Source organism: Pezoporus flaviventris, unplaced genomic scaffold (genome assembly GCF_033815535.1).
Source record: "Pezoporus flaviventris isolate CSIRO_AGI_PZ_B2104156 unplaced genomic scaffold, CSIRO_AGI_Pfla_v1 ptg000002l, whole genome shotgun sequence".
Taxonomy (NCBI): domain Eukaryota; kingdom Metazoa; phylum Chordata; class Aves; order Psittaciformes; family Psittacidae; genus Pezoporus; species Pezoporus flaviventris.
This window is the reverse complement of record NW_026892550.1, coordinates 89,976,720-89,991,342: the sequence shown is the minus strand read 5'-3', so window position 1 is coordinate 89,991,342 and position 14,623 is coordinate 89,976,720. Positions and strand designations below refer to the sequence as shown.

General features: G+C 46.5%; 1 non-coding gene across 1 annotated transcript; it reads left to right on the top strand.

The window, feature by feature from the left end:
• Nucleotides 1–5,385: 5,385 nt before the first annotated feature.
• TRNAG-UCC (transfer RNA glycine (anticodon UCC)) lies at nucleotides 5,386–5,457 on the top strand. Its single transcript has one exon. It is a non-coding gene; the product is annotated as a tRNA-Gly (tRNA).
• The last annotated feature ends 9,166 nt before the right edge of the window (nucleotides 5,458–14,623 follow it).

The window sequence follows — 14,623 nt, the reverse complement described above, 5'->3', positions numbered from 1 at the left end:
CCAAGATACAAAGTCCAACCAAGCATTGTAAAATTAGCATTATATTGAACCAGTCTTTACATTTTATATATATAAGGGAAAGTTATAAAGTTACAGACACGTATGCCTTGCTTCTGGCTTCTAAACAATAGGGGAAACTCCCAGCTCTCTTTACCTCAAATCTCCTGGTTTTAATTATGGAAGCTTTTATTATTTTTATTGCTCTCCTCTGCATTCTCTCCCCATTTGTCAGCTTTGCTTTCATAACTCTTGTGGTTGCTGATGACCAGCATCACAATAACTACTCCTGCTTGCACTTTCTTTCCAAAAAGACTGGTCTGCAGATTGAACAATTTGAATGTACTGACATGTATCTGCTTGCCCAATGCCCAGCTTCAGGAAAGACAAAGTCATCGTGGACACATCACCACAGCTGTGTGGACCAGCTGTTATAAGCTCAGTCCCCTGTATGTCAAAGCTTCTCGGGGAGCCTTTCAGTCTGGAAGCTTGAGAGGATCCATTTCAAAACAAACAACAAAGGGAAGATGTGGATGGGAATTAAAGGCTTTGAAATAAAAGCCATGCAGCAACCAATGGGTCACGGGATTTGTGAGCTATTTTGCCTCTCAGCCCTTGCCAGCAATGGGATATACGAATGTGCTCTAGACATAGCAACCACTTGCAAAGAATCCCAAGTTCCCTCTGGACTGGTTATGAGAAAGAGTGTCACAAAATCTCATCTGACACAGCAGCAGTGTTCAGCTACCCTAGATTCAAGCTGATGGCAGCACTGACTGTAAGCACTCCTGAGTGAGGTGTGCACCTGGACAGGGCAGAACACAGACTTGCACTCTGACTCAGGGTATATCTGCCAGCCTCAGGGACCCACAAGATGGAGCAGATGCCTTTGCTTGCACAGGCTGGGTAGATCTATAGCATGGAACATAGAGGTATCCAGGAATGCCAGATGGGCCCACGGCACTCTACTTGTGGAATGGAAACCTCTGTGCCACACTGGTCATCACAAGTGATCTGGGATTAGCTTGTGTAGACCCAGCTCAGAGGACTCAGCATTGCACTTGTCAGCTCTGTTGACATATCACACCAGACCACTTAGAACAGTTCTGCCTTTCTGCATCCAAAGCATCCCAGAGCATACTACATCTCAGGATGCCTCCATCATCATGAGGGTAGTTCATAATAAACAAGACTCCAAGTGCTCCTTGTGTACCAGGACCCTGAACAAAGCGGAAGGAAAACAGAGCCACAGCGCTCTTAGACTTCACTGTGGGTACCACATAGACAGAAAAGAGCTGAACACAGGTTTGCGATCTTTGACTTGAGGACATATCTGTCAAATTAATCTGTAGTTTAAAGTCTGGGAAACAAAGGCAAGATTTAGTATTTGTAACTCTGATTCCCCGTTTCTGTCAAGACCTGAGTGCCCGTGACTTGCTGCAAAGAGGTTAATTTCTATTTTTCAAGAGCTTATATAACCATAAGAATGAGGAACGTAGAAAAGCTGATATAGCGGCTCTGTAGAGAAAACTCTCGCTGCTCTTGCTGCTTTGGCATGGAGAATCCAGATCACTTCAAACAACATTAATCGTACAGCACACATGAGGGGTGTGCATTCCACCGGCATGCACTAGTGTGTAGAAAAATCTCATTCATTCAGATTCAAGGGATATCGCCTCTTCCTTTCCCAGAACAAGGGATTCACTCCTGCCATCATATTAGGGCTGTCATTGTGTCCTCATGCCAGAGCTCACATGGTTGTGAGCTAAAAACAACAGCCTGGGACTCACTGCAGAGTGCAGAGTTAACGGCAAAACCTGACCGTTGAGGTTTTGCATACCCAGGTATTTTCTTTTCTGCCTCACTCGTTTTCCAAAGTTTCCTTCTCATCACCAAATTGATGTAACTCTTTATCCGACATGAGGGATCGTAAAGTCAGGAAGGCTGCAAAGTTTAGGATGAACATCTCCAGGGCCAGGAGACGCGGCTGCAATGGACATTAGCAGCACCCAGAATAGCCTGGATCTGCTGGGCTGAAGTGATGCTCATCTGATCCCCGCAGCATCCTTCTTACAGCCTCCTGGTGGAACAGGCTGCCATGCAGTAAATGCATGCACAAGTCCCATCTCATCTGAGAATTTAGGAAACCATCAGCTTAGCGCTGGTCACCTGGTAGAGGAGGTAGATAGCTGTCCTCCACTGCTCATCAGCTCATTTCAGTGGCCTTCTGTGGGGGTTCCAATTTGGTTGTGCAAGTGAATGAGTAATCAACAGTTCTGTCTAGCGGTCTCAGCACAGAAGTTGGCAGCCCAGACCTCTTGGGCTCCAGTCCCTCAGCTGACACCGAGTGCATTTCTGTTTGAGCAAGTCACTCAGTTTCTTTGTGTTAACCTTTCCCCTTCTGTGCAGCACTGTGCACACACTGACTGCTCTATTAGTCAGCTCAGATGGATGTTGGGAGGATTAGACTCACTTAGAGAAGAAACGGCTGAGAGGGAAAAACGCCTTGCTACTGCTGAACTTCATTAAAACTTTATTATTTTATGAATTCTGTGCAAGAAGGACTGTAAGTATTCAGAAATAGATACATTCTTCATTCTTCTTTTGAATTTCTACAGGGAACAGTCCAATATCTGCCTTCTTTCACCATGGTTTACTGAAGAGAGACACCTCCTTTACAACTTTCCCAGCAATAAAAACAGTTAAAACATGATCCCCTCAAGTATTGCTTGCCACCTGCACATGGTGTCCAGGCCAGCCTCATTCTCCCACATGGAATTTTTCAACACAAGCTCCTTATTCAGTTGCCGACACTATCATGTTTATTTTCAAGATAGCTCATCTCTTCCTGTGGAAGAGGTTGTAGCCATTAAGCATGTTCCTGCAGAGAAACAACTGGACTGTCTATTTCTATGTCCTTGTCACATGGAGGAAACTATAAAACATTGGTAGTATGCTATTAGATTAATTCCCAACACCGCTAGGCAGAAAAACAGCAAAAGAGAGTGGTCCTATGGCATCGTAAATCCAAAGTGAAAGGAAAAAGAGAACCAAAGTGAATTTAACTATAAGATGGGATGCCTAACCAAGTCCATTCTTACCTCGCCACTTCAAAGCATCCAAACAGTAAGGACTAGGAAATAGCCAGCAAGATTCACACAATCATAGAATGGACTGATTTAGAAAAGACCTTCAGGATGATCCTGTTCCAATCACCCTGAAATGGGCAGGGGCACTTTGAGCAGAGGTTGCTCAAAGCCCCATCCAACCGGGCCTCGAATACTCCCAGAGACAGGGCAGCCGCAACTTCTCTAGGCAACCTGTGCCAGTGTCTCACCACTCTCATAGTGAAGATTTTTTTTCCTAATATCTAATCTAAATCTACCCTCTGTCAGTTTGAAGCCATTCCCCCTTGTCCTGTCCCTACATGCCCTTGCAAGAAGTCCCTCTCCGGGTTTCTTGTACCCCCTTATATACTGGAAGGCTACTCTCAGGTCTCACTGGAGCCTTCTCTTCTCCAGGCTGAACAAGCCCAAATCCTTTAGCCTGCCTTCATAGCAGAGGTGCTCCAGCCCTCTGAGTTGAGGAAGTTACGAGCCCGAATACATGGAGTCATCAGCCAAAGATCAGAATACTTGGACATATGCAGTTATGCTGTATGGGGAACTTCTTGTTACCTAAAACATTTAGACAGATTCAAGGGACTTCATCGTTTGGTCTCTTGACAATCTGAGCATCAAAGGGAAGACAGAGCCTTCCAAATACATCTTTTTGTCCTCCTTTGTCTATAATTTGAAAAATAAAGAGGGATCACAGTCCTTACGGAACTTTCAATGAGATTTGTGCCCTTGATATGTGAAAGCATATCCAGAACACAGAATATTTCCACATGTACGTGTCTAAGAAAACAAGTTGTAGTTGGCTATAGCCGACAAAATCATTCGTAGATGAATAAAGCCTCCCTCCTTTAGCAGCCTCCCGGCTGTGAAGATAGAAGGTGCTCCAAGACTCATCTCCATCATGCACTCTTGCCAGGCATTACATACCACAGAGAAGACAGCAGAGGTGTTTTACCAAAGGAAGCAAACTCACGCAACACTCTCAACAGAACAAGAACAAAAATGCCACTGCAGCTCATGCTTGTGTAGCCAGAAGAGGAATGGTGAAGTTTTCCTTTGGAATCCCAAGACCCCCGGACCCACCACACCACTGCCTGTCCCAGGAAAAGTTTTCAGTGCTCTTTAGATTACTAATGGGAGACCTGCCATAGCAAGCCCAAGGCCAAGCCCTGTCACGTCTGCCTGTGCCTGGGCGATGTGGCACTGCATGGGGAAGGCAGAGACTGATGAAGACACCGCCCACAGCTGCACCTTGCTGCAAGTGCCTGATTGCAACATGTGAGCAGTGCCCTGTGCCCGGCTGCTCCTCACAGCCCACAAGAACCAGCTGTGTAAGAGCCCATCATCCCAGAGCACACAGAGCAGCTGATGATCTACCACTAGAACAAAGGTACCTTTGCTGAGCTGCTGACAGAGAGTTACAGCCACCACAGCATCTCCCTTTTCACAGGACAGGTGTTCCTTTCTGCAGAGACTCTGAAGACCAAACCCTGCCCCAGTGAAGGCAACAAGAGTTTTGCCAGAAACCTACAAGATACAGGGGTCAGTCCTACAGAGACTCTTCTGAAACCAGTTTGAAACATTTCCAGATTTGTTTTTGATAAAGAAGGGGATGGGGCTTAAGGACGGTGCACCAGATACTGGTTCTGATAACGTTAGCTAGCACTTCTCGGCCCACTCCACCATTCCAAAGTTGGTTACAAGGTGCTAAACAAGTGGGCTGCAGACCAGCAGGACACTTAAGCACACGCTTAACGTCAAGTATAGCATTAAATCTTGTTGAATGCTGAATGTTGTACTTTCCTGAACCAGAGCCGAAGTGCTCAATCCCTTGCCAGCTCTTCAGGTTAGCATCAAACAATTCGCTCCTGGAAATGCTGAAAAAAGCCCTTCATACAGTACGCAAATGGTTCCACCAACTACGTGTGTATTATGTTATTCTTCTACATAGACGTGAATGGGTCAGTTCAGGATATTCTGTTTCAAGCCCCTTCTATTTTTAGGAGGTCTTGCCTATGCTTTGTGACTGTGATCCAAGCCCTTTGTTGCACAGAGGAGACAGACATTCAAAATGAGCAGCACCGGGGATCCATTATCCCTACTAATAGTGTTAACCTTGTAGCTGTAATACATTGGGTTTAACATTATCCCCACTGTGCTCCCTGGCTGGCATTTTCTCTGTTGTGTTTTGTTTCTCAGCCCTCTACCGATTCTCTCATCCAACTGGAAGAGCTTCTCTCATCCAACAGGATTGGGAAAGAAGTGCCAGGCGTTGGTGGTATAGTGGTTAGCATAGCTGCCTTCCAAGCAGTTGACCCGGGTTCGATTCCCGGCCAACGCAGAGCTCCCTTTTGGGGTGCTGAGTCACTGGAACAGGTTGCCAAAAGAAGTTGTAAATGCTCCATCCGTGGCAGTTTTCCAGGCCAGGTTGGACGGGGTTTTGAGCAACCTGGTCCAGTGTGAGGCATCCCTTCCCATGGCACAACAGTTGGAACTAGGGGGTAATGTTAAAGTCATTCCCAACTCTAACCATTCCATGATAGTATCAATCTATGAATGGATGCCAAAATGACTTACAAAACACTGTTCAGGTTCCATAGAATAAATCAAACCACAGAACAATCTATTAGCATTAAAATTACAGCGTCACTGAAACACATTAAAGATAAGCATGCCATCAATGTAAGTCGAGAAACCATACCACTGCAACATCACTTTTGAATAGCCCAAATCTGTACATTGCATAGAAACCTTTGACGATGTACACCATACAACATGCCATACTGTAGCATTTACTCGGTGCAGTTCCCTTTTCTCTACTCACTTCTGGTTTATCCCTAAGGATGCACTGCACATTTCAACAAGACAAAGCTATTCAAACCTCTATTCCCAAGCTAAAAGAAGAACCACCAATAGCTGTCTGTCTACTGCAGTCAACCAAAACAGGAGAGTATTTCCTTAATCCTCCAAGCTGGCACCACTGTGATTTCACCCATTATCCAGCCAATTCTTTTATTTTACAGAATCGTACTCTCTGAATAAAGCAACTTTTCTAAACTTTTCTAAATTTATTTAATTCTTTGTGATCAAAGCCAAAATTCCATGTCTTTATAGGTTTCCAAGAGTGTCCAAAACCAACGGACAATGATCCAGTTGCTGATTCTCTGTAGTGCCTTATAAAAGTTATATTGCCAGGTTCCTGTATTCTTGACTGCCGTTCAAGTGTCACAGCCAACACCGCAAAAGCTCAGGAGTCCGGGTGCCCAGGAGCTGATGAACACACCCACAGCCTCAGTGTCCTCAAGCTGCTGGTATACATCCAGGCCTACAACAGGCTTGAGGGATCTCTCCAGGACTATTTCCGTCCATACGATCAAGTTTTTTTCTGCCTTAATGGACACTATTTGTCTGTACATTGGACATCTCATGATGTTTCAATGGAGCTAGGCAAAACAACTTTGAAAAGCTGGATGCACCAGCTTGGCAGATAAGAGGAAGAATCATGTGAGGCCCCAGATTCCATGCGAAATGGTATTTCATAGTTTCCTAAAACTCTTCTTTTTAAGGAATTCCTCCGACATTGGCTGGGAAGCAGCTTTTACTGGTCACGGGATAGAGAGCAAGATCTACTGACATCAGTAACAACCTTTCCATCTGTTACACAGCAGTCTGGATCACACCCATGATGAAAGAGGAAACATTCACAAAGGGGAGGGATATTTTGGAGAAGAACGTATTTTGGCAATCAGCAGAGGTATTCCCAGATTTTGGTGTGTTTCCTTCCGTTCCTCAGAGAGGGCCATTTACATGCTGCTGGCAGTCAGAGAAGAATTTCCCCTTGTTACATGAGATTTAGCATTCCTTACCACTACATATCCCTTTTCCTTAAGGTAAAGATGTGTTTTCTGCAGGGAAGTTGCAAATACGCAGTATTTGGTGACACATTTTGAAATGCTTTGTGTACTAGATATATCTGAAGATTTGGGCATGGGAGCATCATCATAAAAGGGTCATCCTTCCCTGGAATGAAGAGTGACGGCGGAAATTGAAGCCTCTATCAGGCTATTACTCTAAATACTGTCTATCTCTGCCAAGCAGGATACATGAGACAGGAGGGGATCAAGTAACAAAGGGAAGATGTGGATGGGAATTAAAGGCTTTGAAATAAAAGCCATGCAGCAACCAATGGGTCACAGGATTTGTGAGCTATTTTGCCTCTCAGCCCTTGAAAGCAATGCAACATATGAATACACTCTAAGAATACCTTGCACACGAGGAGGCTGAACAATGCAGAAAGAAGACAGAGCCACAGTGCTCTTCCACTTCAGTGTGAGTACCACATAGCCTGAACAGAGCAGATCACAGAGTTGCATTCCTTGGCATGAGGACTTATCTGCCACCTGCAGGGACCCACAAGATGGAATAGATGCCTTTGCTTGCACAGGCTGGATAAATCTATACCATGCAACATATAGTTATCCAGGAACGCCAACTTAGGCCCTGTCCTGGGTTCAGCAGTACCAGTCATTTTTCTCCTTCTTAGCAGCTGGTGCAGTGCTGTGTTTTTGACTTTCAGCCTGGGAACAGTGCTGATAACCCCAATGTTTTTAGTTGTTGCTCAGTAATGTTTAGTCTGATCAATGACTTTCTGAGTCTCATGCTCTGCCAGGGAGGAGGAGAAGCCGGGAGGAATCAGAGGCAGGACACCTGACCCAAACTAGCCAAAGAGGTATTCCATACCACAGCAAGTCATGCCCACTATATAAACTAGGGGCAGTTACCTGGAAGGCAGAGATCACTGCTCTGGTTGGGCTGGGTATCAGTTGGCAGGTGGTGAGCTTCCCTTATTGTTTCCCTTATTGTTTCCCTTATCATTATTATTATTGGTGGTAACAGCAGTGGTTTGTGTGATACCTTAGTTACTGAACTGCTCTTATCTCTACCTGTGGGAGTTACATAATTTTGATTCTCCTCCCCATTTCTCCAGGAACGGGGGGAAGAAAGGAGGGGAGTGAGAGAGCGAATATGCGGTTCTGAGTTACTGACTGGACTTAAACCACGACAGGTTCACAACGCTGTACTTGTGGAATGGAAGTCTCTTGCCACACTGGTCATCACAGCTGATCGGGGATTAACCTGTGTAGACCTCATCCAGAAGAACTGGCATTACACTCCTCAGCCTGGCAATAGTTCACACCAGACCACTTTGAACAGTTCTGTTGTTTTGCATATGAAGCATCTCAGGAGCATAGAGAATCTCAGATTCACCATGTAGGTATCTCATGATAAACAAGACATTTGCAGGGATATGATAGGACTCTTCTTCCTGTACTGTACAGGTCTCAGTAAAATACCAGTGGTGACATTTCAGAGCACCAGTATCTTGTCATGATAGACAAGTAAAGGTAGCAAGATTCATAAACCTTGAATATGGCTCAGGTATATGCATATGGGCAAAGCATGTGTGTGGTTACATTAATTGGAAGCTAAATGCAAACTCCTCGGGGGACTCATTAACATTTAACTTGTGTCACAGCACAATGAGTTGCGATGTTCCCTTTGTGACACCAAATTAGGCCCAGTAATTGGTCTCTATTAAGATACAATTCCCAGCTTCCATTAGCACGCTTCTACTGGCAATTTATTCACAGCAAAGGTTCTCTCACTCCAACTGCTCTGGTTTTCCTTAGCAGAAACCTTACAGTTGGGTTTGGATAGAAACGTGGGTAGGGCAAACCCACAAGGAAATAGAATTACAAGTACACCAGCTTTCACACAGAACCTGGAGTGTGATCCAAAGGTCTCAGAAGTCACTGAAACCACTGCTCTGTCTTCCATGGGCTTTGGATCAGGCTCCTGAGGAACAAATTTTTGCTGCAGTTTCAGCCGTTTGGAGCATTTGCTCAGCTATTTCATGTCCACTCTAATTTAATGTGCATGGAGAGCACTTCTGCAGCCCTTTCTTGCACAAAACAGCTTGGTCCCATTAACTGGAATGGTTCTCACAAGCAAGTTCTCTTTTGTACACAGGCTGCATACCAAAGTCAGCAGGGTTTGAACAACAGTCCAGGAGGAGGAAAGAAGTAACTTCTAATGAGGACACATTGCCCTAAAGTTGCAGCCAGTCAGACCACACGGGTGTCACTGTTTCATGCTTTGTTATCGTCTACTTCTCTCTCTTCCTTCCATCTATTATAAAGCTGCTTCCCCCTGTTCAATTTCTTACAGGTGTCTGCAAGAACAAGGGGAGGAACCGTGACACTGATTTTACCTTTTTGACCTTGCAGAACATTTTGCCCTGTAAAGGTTAAATACTGAGAGATCTGCTTCCTAAGAGATCTCAGTAGTGATACCCTCCCACCTCTGGAGGAGAAGGAAGGTTTGTTCTATGTTCCTCTGGCTCATTAGCACAGCAGCCTCCAAAATAATCGGCTCTGCAGACAGAGAAGCAATGTCAGACTCAGCACCACTTTGCTGCCTCTGCACAGTAGCAGTTCATCTCACGAGAGCTGATTCTGGTCTGTAGATTGGAAAATGCTGCAGTAAGTTGCAAAAAGTCATGGAGAAGACCAATCCATCTTGAAAAACAGGCAGCAAATGCAGTAAGCAGGATCAGGATTGCACCTCTGCAAACACAGATACACACCAAAAAAAAAAAACCAACCCAAAACCCATAAAACCAATCAAGTAATCAAAAGAAACCAAGAAACATAAAAGCACAACGTTTCAGAAAAAGGCTTAATGTAATATCAGCAATATTACATCACTCCCTGGCACGCTAATGAATCTATTTCCCAAGGTTTTATCCTACACACTCTTTCATGACACTGAATCTCTCACATTCAGCACACTGCAGATTTCTAAAGACCTCTTCATAAAATACCACACACACTTGGTGACTGCAGGACAGAGGGAGCACTTTTCTTTACTGAAAGAGCAGCACAACACTAGACAGCAGCCAAGGAGTTTTCCCAAAGCCAAGGGTTTACTCAGTGCTGTTATTGAAATTCAGGGTGGTCTCTCTTCACCAGAGTTTTGGCATTTTAGCTCCAGTCCAGTGTGCTCACAGTATGTGGCAGATCAGCACCAATACAGCAGTGGCTCATGCAAAGTCACACTGCTGCTTTGGCATCCCATCTCCCAGAGAGACAAGGGTGAGCTGCTCTCAGGAAATTGCATACAGCTTCTGATGACTTTGCTTTATTTTAAGTGCATTTAGCACTAGTTGCAAAGTACTATAGAAGACTCCTTGTCAGTGTCCCCTGAGAAGAGCACACCAAAACAGCCGCTAAAGCCACCCCAGCTGGGGCTGGAAAGTGCCTGTTTCCAGCAGCAGCAACACCAGACCTCTCAGAAGTGAAGGCAACATCAGATTCTGTCACCTCAAGAATGGGGCCAGCAATCTTTACTCAGCAGCCAGGAGCACAGCAAGGTGAAAAGGAACAGAGAGATGGAAAGTCAGAGGCACTGGAAGGACCAAGGGCAAGATGTGCTGCTGTGGAAGATCACTTGTATCCTGGGCAAGCAGCACTGCTCTGCAGTCTCTTCTGTCTCTGCCTCAGCATCAGGCTCAGCTCTCCAGGCATCTGGAATTAGGAAATGTGGCCATAGGGCAACTTATACTCTTGCAGCTACCTTGACTGTGCACCAAGCTGAGCTCTGCTTTGCTGCAAGCTGAAAGTCTGTCTCTCAGAGATGAAATTTGGCACTCATTCCTTCATTTTATTTTAAAGCCCACATACACGTATAAAATGAGGTATCTGTTTCACCAAAATCAAACCAAGCATGGGGCAGCTTGGATATTATTGGGTAAAGTTTTCAGAAATAACAACTGTTACTTTTTTTACTCACTTCATCTTGTACTTCAAGCACTTATGATTAGCCTATAGAATATTAGCCTGGCTTCCTTACTCAAGGTTGCTTCCAGGTTTCATGTTGAGCAACAGCAATGTTGCCGAGGACTTAAGCCAAAGGCAGTGAAACCCATAACAAAAAGCTGCATCACTTTTAATGGGCTTTGCAAAAGGTCTCAGCTATTTCAAGAGCATAAGTGCTCCAATCCCACAGTCACAGCACTGGCAGCAGCAGGACAGCACATCAGCCAAATGGCAGGAAGATGTAGCCTGGGATGTGACCAGTGCGTCTCAGCAGGAATCCCTAATTCTAGTAGTTAAATTGAGCTACAGCTCCAGTGAACAGCCTGTCAGCAGGAGGACTCCTAAGAGCAACTGGAATCAAGCCTGTGACTGGCAGCGCAGTATCCTGAGAAGCATCTAAAGTGCTCAGGGAGGCTTTACAGTGACACAGCTCTCCCTGCACTGAAACCCACGCAGCAAAGCTCTGTAAGCCTGGTCATCCATTCCCCACAACAGCTTTAGAACAGACCAAGACAAATGACATGCCTTCACTTAGTCTCTGCTGATGCAGAAGGAATAATTTTCTGGAATTCTTTTTGTATTACTGCCAAAGCATCACCCCAAATATTTAGGTTCATTCTTTTTCTGTTTCAGAGCATGGAATCCTCCTGCTGGCTTATTTAGTTTTCCTAATACCACTAAAAATATATGGAAAATCACACTGAAATAACCCAGCTTCTTTAAGAGACTCAGTGTCAGAAGTGATGGAAAGTGTCAGAAGGAAAAACGCTTCTCAGGCTACCAAGGAGAGTTGAGTGGGTCAGAGAGAGCCAAGGCTGTTGTTTTCTTTCTTGATGATGCCATTTCAAAGCTAACTAAAATGAAGAACAAACCTTGAGTAACATGTGCTAGCCAGCGATGGGGAGGTGCCTGCAGCACCACGCACGTGACAGCTTACGTTCATTTGTAACTTCTCCGTCTTCCAGCATCCAAAACCAGCTCTGCCACTGAAACACCATGTCCAGGAGCACACCGTTTTTTCCCAGTGCTCTGCTACCTTGCTGCTGGCCTGATTGATGTACCCATTGGTTCTGCCAAATCAGGACATTTCCAATGGAATTGCTACTCCAAGGCAAGGCACAGCAAGGAAATCACTCGCTCCCATCCAGAACACCACAGCCTGACCTGGTTCTGGGTTGTACCAGGTCTGCAGAGAAGCCCCAAACTGAAAATGACACTTGGGAATAGGACCAGTTCCTAAGAAGTGCTCAGGTTCATACACAGGACAAGGACAACGTTATTTCTATCCAATTCCCACCAGCAAAAGGCAGCGGGTATCTTTTGCAGGTACAAATGGTGCACAGATATCAGAGCTGAAAAAAACACCAGGGAAATGTCCTCAGAGAAGCCCCAGCAAGCCAGCAGGGAGACGTACCTGCAGACACCACTAGGATTCAGACTGGCCAGGAGCACCACCCTGCCAGGGAGCCATCCAGGGATGCACAGGAACAAGAGCAAGCTGGACATCAAGGGTGACCCCGTGCAGGTGGGTCCCTCAGCCCCAAGGGGCTGACAGTGGGATGCAGGGCTGGAAAGTGTGTCCATAGATGGCACCACAAGGGATGAGCCAGAACCAGGGTACCTAGACAGGGCCAAAGCAGGGCTGCAACGCAGCACCAAAGAGGCTAGCCAAAGGGTAAAACTGGAGACAGGCCCATCAAGAACCTAGTGCAGAAACGGACTGGGACCCTGCAACCCTGGGCTGGCCTGAGGTAGGCTCCCAAGCCTATGGTGTGGGTAGAGGATCCAGGTGAAGTCAAGCAGGACCATTAAGAACTACTAATGCCCTCAGGGTCCCCCTCAGATCTTTTCCGTTGCTGTTTCTGACTGGTGGATAACTGGGCTTTGGCGCATGTTTCACCTGCGGGCCATGCAGCAGAAAAGCAGCTACAGAGCCCTACACAGCCCTTCAGGCTGAGCACTCTCTGATAGTAGCTGGGCTGCTTCAAAGGGACTGGTCCTGCCCTGGGACACTGTTCTTGCTTTGCCGTCTGCAGCAAAAAATGACTTTGCTCAACAGTTCAGTCCCCAGAGGAGAGGGAAACAAGGGCTGTGGAGGAAACACTGACTGTACATGGAGCATACTTCACTGGCCCCTGGGGGAAAGTAACTTTGCCAGTTCACAGCATGGGGATCAGCAGCTGGCTTAGATCAGGTCCAGTTCAGGCTCAGCCCTGGCTAACCACATGGTCTGCAGTACTTTTGCTGGCCAGCCTTCGCAACAGGGCTCCCTTTCGCTACCTTCATCAGGAGCCTTAACTGGAGACAGCAGACGATGAGCCCAGTACATCACACACACGCGCCCCAGCATCGGCGGCCCGGACCCCGGCGGGGCTCCATCACGCCGGTAGGTGAGCTGCACCTCGCGTGGTCAGGCCCCAGCGCCTCGCCTCAGGCACTTGGGCTTCAGCAGAGCCAGGACCCGAGCCGCCCTGAGGGAGGCACGTCCAGAGCCCGGGCCGCTCATTGCTGGAGCAACGCTGCCCTCTGGTGGGGAACACGCGTGTGTGCAGACGGTGCCTCTGCAGCTGGGGCTGCTTCGCTTCAGCCGTTTGATTTTGCTTCAGTTTGCGTTTTGGGTCACAATAGTAGGTAATGCAGGGCCTGTGTTTAAGAGGCAGCCGGGCACAGAGCATTCGTGCAAACACACATACAGGTACAATCACCTTCCAACCACAGCAGGAGAACTCAAAAGCAGTTTTCACCAGGCAGAAAGTCAACTTTACAGGTGCCCACCATTATTTGCAGTTATCTGATTACATTGCTTGCTGAAAAAGGTATTTCTCTTTCAAGTACTTCAGGTCTTCCCCAATTTCTACACAGCCCAGCAAAGCTCTTCGGTTTTCCCTAATTGTTGGTTTCAGGAGCTACCCCTGCAGACCTGAGTATTTCCCATATTTCCCAGCCATTCCCTGGACGAGGTACCACACAAGACAAGTCCAGGAAAAGATAAGATGCCCATGTCTTCACAGAAAGAGTCCTGTGACTCTTGCTCTTACCCTTACCTCTGCTTTCACTGCCTCTGACACCTGCCTACAGCCATACCTGTGCAGGGATGAGGTTTGCAGCACAAAACCCCCACTTCCCTGTGTGTGGTTCCCCTTTCCCTGGCCAGAAAGCCATGCTGCCACTGCATCCTCAGCCAAGCTGTCACCCCTGAAATCCCCTGCTCTGTATACCTGCAAGTTCTGTCCCATGTCCCTTCCTTTGCATGTGCACCTGACACTGTGCTGCAGGTCTCTGCTCCCCTTTTACTAGCTCAGATTACTACAGCATGCCCCTCATTTTCCCTCAGACCATGAACTTAGTCACATGCCTTCAAAGTTGATGCATGATGCTCTCTGGTGTTTGTTTGACACTTTTCTACCTCCATGTCCTCAGTGGCTCCTCACGTGGTGCTTTTCACCCACACCACAACAGCTTTCTTACTGGAACTCCTCAGGAGAGCAGAGAGCAGGCTTTGTTCTCTCCCATCTTCATGCTGTGCTACCTGCTGACCCAAACTCTTCAGTCTTTGGGGTATGCCACAAGATCCTCCCCTTTAAAGTGCCTCAGGAAACGAAATCTTTCCAGGCAGTGATGGCATCACCA